Raw genomic sequence first — 14,884 nt, 5'->3', positions numbered from 1 at the left:
CCATGTCTTTAAAATTTTTCTACAGTTTGTTGTGATTCACACAACAAAGGCTTTGGCATAGCCAATAAAACAGATGCTTTTCTGGAATGGTCTTGCTTTTTCTATGATCCAACAGGTGTTGGCCATTTGATCTCTGGTTTCTCTGCCTTTTCTAAATCCAGCTTGAGCATCTGGAAGTTCTTGGTGAAATATATTTCCTGTGTTATAATTTCTGCCTTCACATTTAGTGAAAATTTAAGACTAGGAATCATTTTTTTCCCTTACATGTTATGCAAGCATTTTGTGACAAGTCGTTACTTGAAAATAATATGCTGGTTCTGAATGTAATCCAGTTGAAGTCCTGAGATTTTTTTTATTTTTTTTCTTTTTATTTTTTTATTTTATTTTATTTTTTTTTAATACAGTTAAAAGTATTTTTATTAAAAAACCACACTTGCAAAGAAATGAACAGAGGAAAATTTATGCGTCGAACCTGGACTGGTCACTTATGATAATATACATGCTACAATTCCATTCTCCCCAATCATTCCACCTTCACCCTCTCCCACAGAGTCCCAAAGACTGTTCTAAATGCCTATGTCTCTTTTGCAGTCTCTTATACAGGGTTCAGGTTACCATTTTTCTAAATTCCATATATATGCGTTAATATACAGTATTGATGTTCTTCTTTCTGGCTTACTTCACTCTGTATAATTGGCTCCAATTTCATCCACCTCATTAAAACTGATTCAAATGCATTCTTTTTGATGGCTGAGAAATACTCCATTGTGTATATGTACCAAAGCTTTCTTATCCATTCATCTGCAGATGGACATCTAGGTTGCTTCCATGTCCTGGCTATTATAAACAGTGCTGCAATGAACATTGGAGTACATGTGTCTCTTTCAATTCTGGTTTCCTCGGTGTGTATGCCCAGGAGTGCGATCGCTGGATCATATGGCAGTTCTATTTCCAGTTTTCTGAGGAATCTCCACACTGTTCTCCATAGTGGCTGTACTAGTTTGCATTCCCACCAACAGTGTAAGAGGGTTCCCTTCTCTCCACACCCTCTCCAGCATTTATTGCATGTAGACTTTTGGATAGCAGCCATTCTGACTGGTGTGAAATGGTATCTCATTGTGGTTTTGATTGGCATTTCTCTGATGATGAGGGATGTTGAGCATTTTTTCATGTGTTTGTTAGCCATCTTTATGTCTTCTTTGGAGAAATGTCTGTTTAGTTCTTTGGCCCATTGTTTGATTGTGTCACTTAGTTTTCTGGAATTAAGCTGCAGGAGCTGCTTGTATAATTTGGAGATTAATCCTTTATCAGTTGCTTCATTTGCTATTATTTTCTCCCATTCTGAAGGCTGTCTTTTCACCTTGCTTATAGTTTCCTTTGCTGTGCAGAAGCTTTTGATTTTAATTAGGTCCCATTTGTTTATTTTTGCTTTTATTTCCAATATTCTGGGAGGTGGGTCTTGGAGGATCCTGCTGTGATCCATGTCGGAGAGTGTTTTGCCTACGTTCTCCTCTAGGAGTTTTATAGTTTCTGGTCTTACATTTAGATCTTTAATCCATTTTGAGTTTATTTTGGTGTATTGTGTTAGGAAGTGTTCTAGTTTCATGCTTTTACAAGTGGCTGACCAGCTTTCCCAGCACCACCTGTTAAAGAGACTGTCTTTTCTCCATTTTATATTCTTGCCTCCTTTGTCGAAGATAAGGTGTCCATAGGAGCGTGGGTTTATCTCTGGGCTTTCTATTTTGTTCCATTGATCTATATTTCTGTCTTTATGCCAGTACCATACTGTCTTGATGATTGTGGCTTTGTAATAGAGCCTGAAGTCCGGCAGGTTAATTCCCCCAGTTCCATTCTTCTTCCTCAAAATTGCTTTGGCTATTCGAGGTTTTTTGTATTTCCATACAAATTGTGAGATTATTTGTTCTAGTTCTGTGAAAAATATTGTTGGTAGCTTGATAGGGATTGCATTGAATGTATAAATTACTTTGGGTAGTATACTCATTTTTACAATATTTATTCTTCCAATCCACGAACACGGTATATTTCTCCATCTATTCGTGTCCTCTTTGATTACTTTCACTAGTGTTTTATAGTTTTCTATGTACAAGTCTTTTGTTTCCTTACTGAGATTTTTTTAAATATATTTCTGAATGCTTAATTTTCATTGTTTCACTGTTTATTAGAACATTTTTTTACAATTGTGAGTAAAAGTGATTATCCTGTAATAAAAATGTCATAATTTACCATGTTTTAGGTCAAAAGCCAAAGCCCAGACCTTCAAAGGCATAGTGAAGCAGAACTGAATGTATCAGATAATATTTATCAAGTAATGCAGAATCCTTTATACTCACCTTCATACTTATTTGCTGTATTGGGATAAATAATTGATTTAATCTTCTGCTTTACCTCCCCTGAGGAAATATCAGTTCCCAAATACCTTTATTTGCCCCAAATGTGTAGTATCTAGCAGGTTCTCTGGCTAAATTTAAGTGCTCAGTATTTGTCTCATGTGTTAGATTGTATCAGCCCATGATGACTTGAACCACAAATTGTGAAGAAGAGGTTCTTAATCCGAAAGAATATGTTAATCATTTCCCTTGAAATTGTAAATTTTTGTTACATCTGCAGTGCCTGGAGAAGATCTATAGATTTCATTAGATCCTTCAAAGTGATTTTCTATTAAAATTTTGTTAAGAAGAATAAGAAACAGCACAATAGATCTAATCCCACGTCATCTCCATTTTATACTGATACATACCAGGTAGTTAGAAGGAAACCAGTGCTATCTGGGTAATATCTTTTAGTGTTAAATAACTTATTGTTTCTTTCTAGTCTATATTCAGATATTGCCTTATGAAAGAAATCTCTCCTGACCAATCTTCATAAAACAATAACTGCTTTCATTCTCTTATTTTCACCCCAGTTTATTTTTTTAAAGAATATAGTAGCAACTGAAAATACATATTTGTTTGTGTCTCCAAATTGCCCCCTTTATTAGAATGTACAAGTTGCCCTAATAGAGACTGCATTGTTCATTCTCTTGTCTTTAGAGCCCAAAACTCTGTCTGGGGAAGTACCAGATGATCAATAAATATATATTGATGAATACATGGATTGATGCTTGGGAAAAAAACTGTCAACTCTTGAGACTCCAAATGTGTATGAAGCTTAATAAGTGACCAGTAAAACTTTTAGCTTTACTTTGCTAACGTTTGAGATGAGCACAATTATACAGCAGTTTGAACTTTCTTTGGCATTGCCCTTCTTTGGGATTGGTATGAAAACTGACCTTTTCCAGTCCTGTGGCTCTGCTGAGTTTTCCAAATTTGCTGACATATTGAGTGCAGCACTTACACAGCATCATCTTTTAGAATTTGAAATAGTTAAACTGGAATTCCATCACCTCCACTAGCTTTGTTAATAGTGATGCTTCCTCAGGTCCGCTTGACTTTGCATTCCAAGATGTTTGGCTCTAGGTGAGTGATCACACCATTGTTGTTATCTGGGTCATTAAGATCATTTTTGTACAGTTCTTCTGTGTATTATTGCCAGTTCTTCTTAGCATCTTCTGCTTCTGTTAGGTCCATACCATTTCTGTCCTTTCTTGTGCCCATCTTAGCATGAAATGTTCCCTTGCTATCTCTAATTTTTTTAAGAGATCTCTAGTCTTTCCCATTCTATTGTTTTCCTCCATTTGTTTGCATTGATCACTGAGGAATGATTTATCTCTCCTTGCTATTCTTTGGAACTCTGCATTCAGATGCTTATATCTTTCCTTTTCTCCTTTGCCTTTAGCTCCTCTTCTTTTCTCAGCTATCTGCAAGGCCTCCTCAAACAATCATTTTGCTTTTTTGCATTTCTTTTTCTTGGGGATGTTCTTGATCACTGCCTCCTGTACAGTGTCACAACCTCCATCTATAGTTCTTCAGTCACTCTGTCTATCAGATCTAATCCCTTGAATCTATCTGTCACTTCCACTGTATAATCATAAGGGCTATGATTTAGGTCATACCTGAATGGTCTAGTGGTTTTCCTTACTTTCTTCAATTTATGTCTAATTTTGGCAATAAGGAGTTCATGATCTGAGCCACAGTCAGCTCCTGGTCTTGTTTTTGCTGACTGTTTAGTACACAGTGTATAAAGCACAATTGCTTTCATCTCACACACTAGCAAAGTAATGCTCAAAATTCTACAAGCCAGGCTTCAGCAGTACATGAACAATGAACTTCCAGATGTTCAAGCTGTATTTAGAAAAGGCAGAGGAACCAGGGATCAAATTGCCAATATCTGTTGGATCACAAAAAATGCAAGAGAATTCCAGAAAAACAACTATTTCTGCTTTACTGATTATGCCAAAGTCTTTACTGTGTAGGTCACAACAAACTGTAACAAATTCTTAAAGTCCTGGGAATATCAGATCACCTTACCTGCCTCGTGAGAAATCTGTATGCAGGTCAAGAAACAACAGTTAGAACTGGACGCAGAACAACAGACTGGCTCCAAATTGGGAATGGAGTATATCAATGCTATAAATTGTCACCCTGCTTATTTAACTTATATGCAGAGAACATCATGAGAAATGCTGGACTGGATGAAGCACAAGCTGGAATCAAGATTGCTGGAAGAACTATCACTAACCTCAAATATGCAGATGACACCCCACTTATGGCAGAAAGTGAAGAGAAGCTAAAGAACGTCTTGATGAAAGTGAAAGAGGAGAGTAAAAAAGCTGTCTTAAAACTCAACATTCAAAAAACTAAGATCATGGAATCCAGTCCCATCATGTCATGGCAAATAGATGGGAAACAATGGAAACAGTGACAGACTTTATTTTCTTGGGCTCCAAAATCACTGTACATGGTGACTGCAGCCATGAAATTAAAAGATGCTTGCTCCTTGGAAGAAAAGATATGACCAACCTAGAAAGCATATTAAAAAGCAGAGACATTACTTTGCCAACAAAGGTCCATCTAGTCAAAGCTATGGTTTTTCCAGTAGTCATGTATGGATGTGAAATTTGGACTATAAAGAATGCTGAGAGCCCAAGTATTGATGCTTTTGAACTGTGGTGCTGGAGAAGACTCTTGAGAGTCCCTTGGACTGCAAGGAGTTGACACCAGTCCATCCTAAAGGCAATCAGTCTTAAATATTAATAGGAAGGACTGATGCTGTAGCTGAAGCTCCAATTTTGGCCACCCAATGCAAAGAACTGAGTCACTGGAGAAGACCCTGATGCTGGGAAAGATTGAAGGCGGGAGAAGGGGACCACAGAAGATGAAATGGTTGGATAGCATCACTGATTGGATAGATATGAATTTGAGCAAGTTCCTGGAGTTGGTGATGGACAGGGAAGCCTTGTCTGCTGCAGTCCATTGGGTCACAAAGAGTCAGACACGACTGAGTGACTAAACTGAACTGACCAGCAAAATATCATAATCCATCAAAAACAATGTCAGGAATAAGTATCATCTGTTTTGCAATGGGTTTAAAATGATTAAACAACATTAGGTTCTTTTTCACTGTAGATTTTGGTGTGGCTCATTGTGGGAGACCTTTTCAGGTCTTTCCAAGGTAAAAATATGCTTTAAAAATTAGAAGATGGAGAGGGTGTGGAGAGAAGGGAACCCTCTTACACTGTTGGTGGGAATGCAAACTAGTACAGCCACTATGGAGAACAGTGTGGAGATTCCTCAGAAAACTGGAAATAGAACTGCCATATGATCCAGCGATCGCACTCCTGGGCATACACACCGAGGAAACCAGAATTGAAAGAGTCACATGTACTCCAATGTTCATTGCAGCACTGTTTATAATAGCCAGGACATGGAAGCAACCTAGATGTCCATCTGCAGATGAATGGATAAGAAAGCTTTGGTACATATACACAATGGAGTATTTCTCAGCCATCAAAAAGAATGCATTTGAATCAGTTTTAATGAGGTGGATGAAATTGGAGCCAATTATACAGAGTGAAGTAAGCCAGAAAGAAGAACATCAATATCATATATTAACGCATATATATGGAATTTAGAAAAATGGTAACCTGAACCCTGTATAAGAGACTGCAAAAGAGACATAGGCATTTAGAACAGTCTTTGGGACTCTGTGGGAGAGGGTGAAGGTGGAATGATTGGAGAGAATGGAATTGTAGCATGTATATTATCATAAGTGACCAGTCCAGGTTCGACGCATAAATTTTCCTCTGTTCAAAAAAAAAAAAAAAAATTAGAAGAAAGTGACTTCAATGGAAATTCTTGTATTGATTTAGTAGCATCAGAAAAAATTCAGAATTGAACAGAAAGACATATCAAGAATATATGACTCAAAGAGCACTCTGATTTGAAGGGGTACATTACTGCCTGAATGTGATTCTTAGGCTGAAAATTATCTGTAGCAGGAATTTTGTAAAGTGCATTAAAGTAGAACAAACATTCAGAAATTTCACAGCAGAATGGATCTTGGCAGTTACTATGGCTAGAAATATAAGTGAAGAGCATACTACAAGTATAAATTCTGAATCACTACATATCAGAAAAAGTATAAGACAATATGAAGTACATAAGCCTAAATTTAACAGAAAATATAGAGTCTATATGATGAGAACTACAAAACTTTTTTCAGAAAAACATAATACAAATTTAAGAAATGATAAACCTTATTCTCACTGCAGTTTTATTAGATTATTATATTATATTATTAGACTGCATTGTTAGATGCCTTAACATTTAGAATTGTTTTGTTTTCTTGTTGAATAAAACCCCTTTATCACTGCAAAATGAACTTCTTCATCCTTAGTAATCTTTGCTCTGGAATGGACTCAGACTCTCCAGTTTTATTTTAATTCATGTTAGCAAGACATATTTTTTCCCATTCTTTCGTGCTTATTTGTGTGTTAATACATAGTGTGATTTTTTTTTTTTTTTGCTGGGAGAATATAGTTGGGTCTTGCTTTTATCCAATATGAAAATGTCTGCCTTTTAAGTGGATGTTTAGACAATTTGTGTGTGTTAGTCACTCAGTCATGTCCGACTCTTTGTGACCCCATGGACTGTAGCCCACCAGGCTCCTCTGTCCATGGAATTCTCCAGTCAAGAATACTGGAGTGGGTTGCCATTTTTTTCTCCAGATTAGACAATTTACAGTCAATGCAATTATTGACATATGTTTAAATTGATCATCTTATTATTTATTCTGAATTTATTTAGTGTCTTTCTGCCTTTTTTCAGCTAATTAGTTTTCTTTTATGATTTATTTTATCTTCTTGTTGGCTTATTAGCTGAAACTTTTTGTTTTATTACTTTACTGGTTGCCTCTGGATTGATAGTGTTTACATTTTTAACTTGTCACAGCCAAGTTTCAAATGATATACCACTTAGCAAATACAGTTATGTATAGAATATGTAAGAATTTTTATAATTTGTAACCATTTTTAGTCAGTCAGTTAACTTTGGAAGAGATTTAAACAATAAGGATTAAAAAAAATCCTTACAATCTACCCAAGTTGTTGCCATTTCTAGTATTCTCTTTTTCTTTGTATAGACTAAGATTTTCATCTGGTATATTTCCCTTCTTCCTGAAGGATTCCCTCTGATATTTCTTATAGTATGGGTCTGCTGCATCTAAATTCTTTCAGCCTTTATATGTCTGAAGTAGACTTTACTTCACCTTTATTTTTGCAAGATAAATTCCTGGAATACAGAATTCTAGGTTGATTTTTTTTTCTGCCTTTTAAAATTTTAAAGATGTAGTTCCACTGTCTTTTTTCTCACTTGCATTGTTTCTAGAAAGAAATTGTCCATCATTCGACTGCTTTTGACATTTACATGTTGTTTTGAGTAATTTATTTATTACATGCCATGTTGTGGCTTTCTTCATGTGTTTATGCTCTTGGTACATTGTGCTTTCTGCATCTATAGAATTATGAAAAAGTTAAAGTGTTAGTCACTCAGTGGTATCTGACTCTTTGTGACCACATGGAATGTAGCCTGCCTGATTCCTCTGTCCATTGAATTCTCCATGCAAGAATACTGGAGTGGATAGCCATTCCATTCCCTAGGGGATCTTCCCAACCCAGGGATTGAACCCTGGTCTCCTGCATTGTAGGAAGATCGTTTTCCATCTGAGCAACCATATAGTTTTCACCAAATATGGGAAATTTGTAGTCATTATTTCTTCAAATATTTTTGTCTCCCCTTTGACAGCTCCATTACATATATATTATACTGCTTTAACATGTTCTACAAATCGCTGATTGTTTATTATTCTTTTATTAAAATTCTATTTTCCCTCTGTTTCAATTTAGATAATTTTTATTGCTATATCTTCAAGTTTGTCACTTTTGTCTATATCTAACCAGCCATGTATTAATCTAATATATTTATTATATCAAATATTATAGTTTTCATCACTAGAAATCTAATTTGGGTCTGTTAAAATATCTTCTATGTTTCTATTAAATTTTGAACATGTGGTATGCAGTTATAATAATTATTTTAAAGTCCTTATCTACTAATTCTAACACCTGTATCAGTTCTGGTTTGCTTTCAATGAACTAATTTTTGTTTTCATTATTGGTTTTATTTTATTGTTTCTTTTCATACCTGGTAATATTTGAATGGATGTCAGATATTATCCATTTTATCTTTTTGTATGCTAGATATTTTTGCATTCCTATAAATGTTCAAGCAGGTTTTAGAAAAGGCAGAGGCACCAGAGATCAAATTGCCAACATCCGCTGGATCATGGAGAAAGCAAGAGAGTTTCAGAAAAACATCTATTTCTGCTTCATTGACTATGCCAAAGCCTTTGACTGTGTGGATCACAATAAACTGTGGAACATTCTGAAAGAGATGGGAATCCCAGACCACCTCACCTGCCTCTTGAGAAACCTGTATGGAGGTCAGGAAGCAACAGTCAGAACTGTACATGGAACAACAGACTGGTTCCAAATAGGAAAAGGAGTACGTCAAGGCTGTATATTGTCACCCTGCTTATTTAACTTATATGCAGAGTACATCATGAGGAATGCTGGGCTGGAAGAAGCACAAGCTGGAATCAAGATTGCTGGGAGAAATATCAATAACCTCAGATATGCAGATGAAACTACCCTTATGGCAGAAAGTGAAGAGGAACTCAAAAGCCTCTTGATGACAGTGAAAGAGGAGAGTGAAAAGGATGGCTTGAAGCTCAACATTCAGAAAACAAAGATCATGGCATCTGGTCCCATCACTTCATGGGAAATAGATGGAGAAACAGTGGAAACAGTGTCAGACTTTATTTTTTTGGGCTCCAAAATCACTGCAGATGCTGATTGCAGCCATGAAATTAATAGACGCTTACTCCTTGGAAGGAAAGTTATGATCAACCGTGATAATATATTAAAAAGCAGAGACATTACTTTGCCAACCAAGGTCCGTCTAGTCAAGGCAACGGTTTTTCCCGTGGTCAGGTATGGATGTGAGAGTTGGACTGTGAAGAAAGCTGATTGCCGAAGAATGGATGCTTTTGAACTGTGGTGTTGGAGAAGACTCTTGAGAGTCCCTTATACTGCAAGGAGATCCAACCAGTCCATTCTAAAGGAGATCAACCGTGGATGTTCATTGGAGGGACTGATGCTAAAGCTGAAACTGCAATACTTTGGCCATCTCATGCAACGAGTTGACTCACTGGAAAAGACTCTGATGTTGGGAAAGGTTGGGGGCGGGAGGAGAAGGGGCCGACCAAGAATGAGATGGCTGGATGGCATCACCGACTCTGTGGACATGAGTTTGAGTGTACTCCGGGAGTTGGTGATGGACAGGGAGGCCTGGCGTGCTGTGATTCATGGGGTCGCGGAGAGTCGGACACGACTGAGCGACTGAACTGAACTGAACTGAACTGAACTGATAAATGTTCTTAAGCTTTGTTGTGGATAGCAGTTAAGAAAATTGGAAACAATTTGATCTTTGGGGCATGTGCTTTTAAGATTTTTCAGTCAGGACAAGAGTAATATTCAGTCTGGGGCTAATTATTCCACACTACTGAGGAATAGTACTTACTACGATTCTCAACACACCATGCATCATGAGGTTTTCCTGTCTGGCTGGTAGCTGCAGGCTCTATTCTCAGCCCTGTGTGAGTACAGTATACCATTACTCCAAATCCTTTATGGTGGTGCTCTTCCTATTCTTGTGTTGTTTTCTAACACACTGATCAATAGCCACTGAATATTTGAGCAAGATATTTTATGGATCTCTGAATTTTTCTCTCTGTGCAGTGCTCTCATCTCTATTGCTCTGTTCTGCAAATTCAAGCTGCTTGGATCCCTCCAGACTCTCAGCTCTGTGTTGTCAACTTACAGAATTTGTCAGTCTTCCCCTGTGTTCTCCCTCCATGTTGAAATCTGGAACACTCTCAAATAGAGTAATCTTGAGAAGTCATAAACCTTCATTAGTTTAATTTCTACCTCACAAGAATTACTACATTTCATTATAAGGATTATTATATTTCATTGTCCATATACGGTGTCCTGAAAAATAATGTTTCACATATTTTTGTAATTTTTTTCCCACAGCTGCTTCAAGTGGACGAGTATATCCAGTCTTTGTTAGTCCATGTTGGTTGAAAGCAAGCATCTGAGTCCTTTTGTTTCCCTTTGCAATGACTATTGGATTAAATGCTTATTTTATTGATTGTTTTTTCTCATTAAAAGTGAACATTAAGGCTATGTATTTGCTTCTGTATATAATTTTCATTAAATCTCAATTTATTTTTGTGTTTTATTATTTTATTTGAGATTATTTTTCAGATATTGATATTTGATGGGTCTTTAAATATTCTTAGTTTTATTGATTTTTGATCAAATAATATAACTTGAATTTATTCTCTTCGATTTTTTAGTTACTCTTTGTTGTTTAATGTAAGATCAAGTCTTCTTAGCATATCTGAATCTTTACACTGAGTATACACATTAGTTTTGTTAACCTAGTCAAGTCCAAGTTGAAAATTACTGTGTATATATTTTTATTTAATACTTGATCTTCAGAGCCTCTCTACATCTTGTAATAAATAAGTTTCTGAACCTCCTCATGGAAATTGTTCCCCCATTCCTCACATAAATAATAACTTCGTCCATTATAGGGCAAGTGATTTATATATGATTACCTCATTCAAAGCTCTGATTGGCTTACTATGCAATCCCCCAAGGGGAGCCGGACATCGCTGTGCTCAACAGCAGGATCTACGTGCTGGGCGGCCGCTCACACAACCGCGGCAGCCGCACGGGCTATGTGCATATTTACGACATGGGCAAGTATCGCTGGGACGAGGGACTGCAGCTGGACAATACCATCTCAGGCCTGGCAGCCTGCATGCTCACCCTGCCGCGGTCCCTGCTGCTCAAGCCGCCTCGGGGGACCCCTGACCGCAGCCAGGCTGACCCAGACTTCACCTCCGAGGTAATGAGTGTGTATGACTGGGAGGAGTTCGGTAACTCCAGCAAGGACTAGGGTCCCCGGGGTGGGCGGGGGTGGGAGATCCCAGGCATGCTGCACGCCGCCCGTTGGCAGGTGGGCAGGTGGGCAGGTGTTTGGGGGGCTTGCCGACCTGTGGCAGGAACCCTTTGGGAAGGGCTTGGTTCCCTGAAGGTCCCCAGGCCCTCTCCTTCTCAGCAGGCATGGCTGGGGACTGGTGCACCCCAATTGGAAGCAGTACAATTTCTACCACAAAGGACTTTGTTATTCCCTTTGAGAGCATGAGACAATAATATGAGGCTTGCAGTTGCTAAAGCAATTATATAGCTATAAGGCAGGAGTCTGGATTTGACAGATACAGAAATTTCCCTAAAGAACCTGAGCATCAAAAACACTAAGAATCAAGTTTTGCCTGAAGCTAGCCCAACTCTGTTTTCATTAATTAGAAACAATAGATTTCTTTCTTTCCCTTTTTTCCCCTAATTATATTTTATTTTTCTTGTTGTTGTTACTTGTAACCAAAGTATACAGATATAGATCTTGACTGATGTTTTCAATCAATATGATCATGTTCAGAGTGGGCAAAACAGGTGAGCAGTACCTATTACAGAAGAATTATAGCTTCCTGGGGTTTGCAATATATTACATGTGCTCTAATACTTATGCATTTTATAAATAACACAATTCCTTCAGGCCCTGGTTCAGTCTTTTGCCTTCTTTTCAAATGACACAAAAGCTTTATTTGGTTTCTAAAACCATTAGCAGAAAAGAAACTGCAAATGAGGAAAGGGAAATGCTATTATAGGCAGGTTTTCTGATGACAGGAAAATCATAGAGAATTTTCTTATATTCAAGAGGAGATGAACAAAATGAACAAATCATAGTAGTTTGATGGGGGCAAAAACTCCTGCTACATATACCTTGAATTCATTAAGGCGATCCTTAATCATCAGGAAAAGTAAAATTGTATTTATAATCTTCTAATAAACTGTGGAACATTCTGAAAGAGATGGGAATACAAGACCACCTGACCTGCCTCTTGAAAAACCTATATGCAGGTCAGGAAGCAGCAGTTAGAACCGGACATGGAACAACAGACTGGTTCCAAATAGGAAAAGGAGTACGTCAAGGCTCTATATTGTCATCCTGCTTATTTAACTTATATGCAGAGTACATCATGAGAAACGCTGGGCTGGAAGAAGCACAAGCTGGAATCAAGATTGCTGGGAGAAATATCAATAACCTCAGATATGCAGATGACACCACCCTTATGGCAGAAAGTGAAGAGGAACTCAAAAGCCTCTTGATGAAAGTGAAAGAGGAGAGTGAAAAGGTTGGCTTGAAGCTCAACATTCAGAAAACTAAGATCATGGCATCTGGTCCCATCACTTCATGGGAAATAGACAGAGAAACAGTGGAAACAGTGTCAGACTATTTGGGGGGGGGGGCTTAAAAATCACTGCAGATGGTGATTGCAGCCATGAAATTAAAAGACGCCTACTCCTTGGAAGGAAAGTTATGACCAACCTAGATAGCATACTAAAAAGCAGAGACATTACTTTGCCAACCAAGGTCCGTCTAGTCAAGGCTATGGTTTTTCCCGTGGTCATGTATGGATGTGAGATTTGGACTGTGAAGAAAGCTGATCGCCGAAGAACTGATGCTTTTGAACTGTGGTGCTGGAGAAGACTCTTGAGAGTCCCTTGGACTGCAAGGAGATCCAACCGGTCCATTCTAAAGGAGATCAGTCCTGGGTGTTCATTGGAAGGACTGATGCTAAAGCTGAAACTCCAATACTTTGGCCCCTCATGCCAAGATTTACTCACTAGAAAAGACTCTGAGGCTGGGAGGGATTGGGGGCAGGAGGAAAATGGGACGACAGTGAATGAGATGGTTGGATGGCATCACCGACTTGAGGGACATGAGTTTGAGTGAACTCCGGGAGTTGGTGATGGACAGGGAGGCCTGGCGTGCTGTGATTCATGGGGTCGCAATGAATCAGACCTGACTGAGCGACTGAACTGACTAACTGAAGAGAAAATTATCTGGGATAAAAGATAACCATTTCTATTTTCTTTTATCTTCTTAGGTTTGTTTGTTTCTCCCATGTAAAAGGTTGTATTCTTTCCCAAAGAGCTAACCTCGAAGAAAGAAGTTGCTGATATCAGTTATAGTTTCAAGTATCATTCAGGTACTTGGTATTTCTAACATAAGATCAGGCTCAATGGTAAAGAAACATTTGAAATCTAAGTTGTAAAAAGCATGTGCATATGTTTAAATGATTAAATGGAAGTTAATATTTCAGTGACAAAACTGTCTTAGAATGCCCATCAAATGTTTAAAGAGAGGGACATAGGCAAATTGAGTTTCTATTTAATCTCTTAAGGACAGAATCGATTACACTATTTTACTGCAGTATCTGTCCAAAATGATGGTAAACTCCTTAATCAAATAATCATTTTTATTTTAACAGTGACCTATAAAGAGAATCCTATTGATGCAATGTTTTTTCATTTTTTATTTTTTGGTAATTAATTTATTTTTTATTGGAGGCAAATTATTTTACAATATTATATTGGTTGATTTTGCCATACATTGACATGAATTCGCCCCGGGTTTACATAAGTTCCCCCTCCTGAACCCCCCTCCCACCTCCCTCCTCCCTTTATCCTCCCTCTGGGTCATCCCCATATGCCAGCCCCGAGCATCCTATAACATGCATTGACCCTGAACTCGTGATTCGTTTCACATATGACAACATACGTGTTTCAGTGCCATTCTTCACCACATAGATCTGGTTTATATATCCATGTTTGAAAGAACTGTCAATTTTCACAAGAAGTTGGATGGCTTTGTTTTACTCTTTGTTCATGTTGGATCAGGGTAGTTGTTTTCTCATTTTTTTTTTTTTTCATGGGATTTTTTCTAAAGAACCTAAGGAGACGTGAAGCAAGTCATTCAATTATTTTGATGCTTCAGTAGTATGAAGATACTGATGAAGTCACTCACAAAGTTGTTTGTTCCTTAGGTTGATCTGTTTGTTTGGCTCTGTGTAAATAATTGTGAAACCGTTATTTTAAAACAAAAATTCCAGTTTGCTTTAATTCAGTGTCATATTGAGATGTGACCTCATCTAAATTTTGACCTCTATATTCTGAGTCATGTTATGAAATACAAGGCATAAGTTGTAGGTATGGCTAGTGCATTGTTTCAATTAGCAGATACTTCAAAGATAAGAATCTGTGTCATTTTCCATTGTGGAAGTGTTTTTTCTTTTTTTTGTCTTTTTATTTTTATCTATTTATTTATTTTTTAAATGGAGTAACTTTGATTTTACGAGCAGCAAGCAAAGTACAGAAGCAAAAATGCATTACAGGAGCATTAAGTTCTACATTAGGTCACAGCGTCTAATCTGAAATCACACCCATAATATC

The sequence above is a fragment of the Moschus berezovskii genome, chromosome X (genome assembly GCF_049115385.1).
Source record: "Moschus berezovskii isolate FMDL1 chromosome X, NW_MosBer_1.0, whole genome shotgun sequence".
Taxonomy (NCBI): Eukaryota; Metazoa; Chordata; class Mammalia; order Artiodactyla; family Moschidae; genus Moschus; species Moschus berezovskii.
Note: the sequence above shows the minus strand (reverse complement) of the source record.